Here is a 2,500-nt window from a genome sequence, read left to right as displayed (position 1 = left end):
AGGTGCTCCAGTTGCCAGGGAGCAAGTGACAGGCATAGCCGTTTAACCAGCCCGGCGGCTGTCGTCTCTGGGCCCTGCCTGAGGAAGCGAGTGTGCTCGCATTCCATCACGTAGTGCTCTAATTTGGCGTCCAGCGTGCCACAATGCTCACAGCATCGCTCGTCTTGCCCAATAGTGGGGATGATTTGCCACGCACAAGGGTAGCCTATTCTCAGTCTGTGCAGACTGACTTCAGCACACCTTGATATTCTAGGAGAGTTTATCAGCGACTCATACCCTGTGGCGTCTGAGTACCAGCTGGCCGAGAGGGAGGTTCTCGCTTCCTCTTTATGTCACTGCAGGGCACCGACCTGGGGCTGGATTCATTAACACACTTACCATGATAAATATGCTGGTAACTACAATTATGATGGTAAACAGACCGCATCGGTATTCATGAACAACTTACCATGATAGAATACAATGCTAAATTTACCAGTGGTTGGAGCACTGGTATGTCCACTGGCAACTACAGCGACGACTTACTCCTCAGGCTTTATCTCAGCAAAAATCAACTTTTAAGGCGACACTTTAGTTTTGATGTACACCTATTATGATCAGAATGATAGCAACTGATCATTTTCACAAGAACATGACAAAAATAAATAAATTTCACAGGAAATAAGCGAGAATAATGTACATCCAGCCTCGTCATAGGCCTTCAATAACTGAAAATAATACATGGAATTAATAATTTGACAAATTCAAACATTTTATTTTAATGACATAGTTGAAAAACAGTAAACATATAAATATATAAATTATTTTTGTGTTTGCATTAATTTACATACAATTATTCATAATCTTATTCATTTGAAGGATATGATTGGCATTTCTTTTTGGAAAATGTTGATACAAATAACCATTGCGTAGAGCCATTGCCTTTCTTTTGATTGCAATCTATAAAAAAGAAAAATAGTATGTTTTTGAAAACCATTACATTATATATGACCCATAAGATCATGCAATAGAATATGCTTTAGAGGAAATTAATTTCTATAGAAATAATTTAACTCAAATATTTATCATTTCTTTCTAGAAACAAAAATATCTCGCTGTTGGATCAGGTTTTGTTTACATGTTACGGGATTAGTCAAAGGAGCCTAAAGAATCATGTAAGGCGTTCGCTGATTGGCAGAATCAATTTACCAGAGTTGCCATCAAATTACGGTGATAAAGTCTATATACCCTTACCAGGTGACTTATCATCGCTTGATAAATCCCACTTTGCCATGACTGGTAAACGCGCTGGTAGTTGACAGCTGGTAAATGTCTTACCATCGTATGTTAGTGAATCCAGCCCCTGCCCTGCAACCATTGTTTTACGGCTTAGCAGTTCCCGGCTAGGATGCACCACAAGATCACTCAAGGGTTTCTTCCTGCCTTCCTCCGCTAACCTGTCAGCTACATCATTCCCTTCAGTACCAAGATGGCTTGGGATCCAGTTGATGATGATGTGTCTTCCCTGATCCAGGATTCTCTGAGCAATGGTGAGAATTGTGGTTACCAGGTAAACGTTATCAAGGGGCGTGCTTTGTTGCAGGCTGTCAATGGCGGCCCTAGAGTCTGTATGTATGACAACATGCCCGTCCGTCTGGGCTGCATGGGCTAGGGCTCCCATAATAGCTACTGCCTCTGCCTGGAGCGAGGAGGCATTGTCAGATACCCGCATAGCTTTCTCTATGCCCCTTGCTGCAAAACCGGCGCCTGCAGTGTGGGTGATGGGGTCTGCAGAACCATCTGTGAAGTAGGTTTTACTATTCAGTGGCGTGATTGCTGTAATGTTCCTCTCTGCCTCGGCCTTCAATAGAGGCGGTGAGTACTGTTTTTCTTCTTGATAGACTCATGACAGAAAACTCTATCAAAGATCATGCCCACGGCGGGGTTGTGACATAGTCAGGTTGGGGAAGGTCCATGCTCTTAATCAGTAGTATCTCTTTGAGCTCAAAGCGTTTCAGCACTCTGGTTGTGTGAGACAGACAGGTGTTGTTAGCAAAGAGCTCTTGGTTCTGTGCAAGCCGACGCTGCACTCTCTGTCTTAGCTGCGAGTCCAGTGGGGACTGTAGGACATTGGCAAGGAACTGGGCTGCCATCTGATCAATCCGGGTGTCCAGGGGAAAGAGTTTGGCCTCCAAGAGGAGCTTAGTAACCTTAGCCCACCCAGGGGCACTCAGAATAATCCTGGCGGCTTCATTTTGTATGATGTCGAGCTTTTTCCTGAGTCCAGGCTTGATTGTGATCAAGGCGACGTATATATACATATATCTAGAGAGATAGAGAGAGATAGAGAGAAATATTCATATAGAATTATATATAAAATAATATATATATATACATATATACATATATTCATATACTTATACATATATTGATATAGATATGAATATATATACATATATTCATATAAATAAATAAATATATATATATATTATATATATATATATATATATATATATATAGA

The 2,500-nt window shown here is 41.3% G+C and overlaps 1 protein-coding gene across 5 annotated transcripts in view; it reads right to left on the bottom strand.

Moving 5' to 3' along the window:
- The window catches only part of LOC122254736 (uncharacterized), a 20,968-nt gene that overhangs the window by 6,302 nt on the left and 12,166 nt on the right, over positions 1 to 2,500 (bottom strand). The window lies entirely within an intron of this gene.

Source organism: Penaeus japonicus, unplaced genomic scaffold (genome assembly GCF_977035675.1).
Source record: "Penaeus japonicus unplaced genomic scaffold, GWHDUDI00000001_assembly GWHDUDI00000042, whole genome shotgun sequence".
Taxonomy (NCBI): domain Eukaryota; kingdom Metazoa; phylum Arthropoda; class Malacostraca; order Decapoda; family Penaeidae; genus Penaeus; species Penaeus japonicus.
The sequence above is the reverse complement of the archived record's forward strand: the minus strand, read 5'-3'. Positions and strand labels throughout refer to the sequence as shown.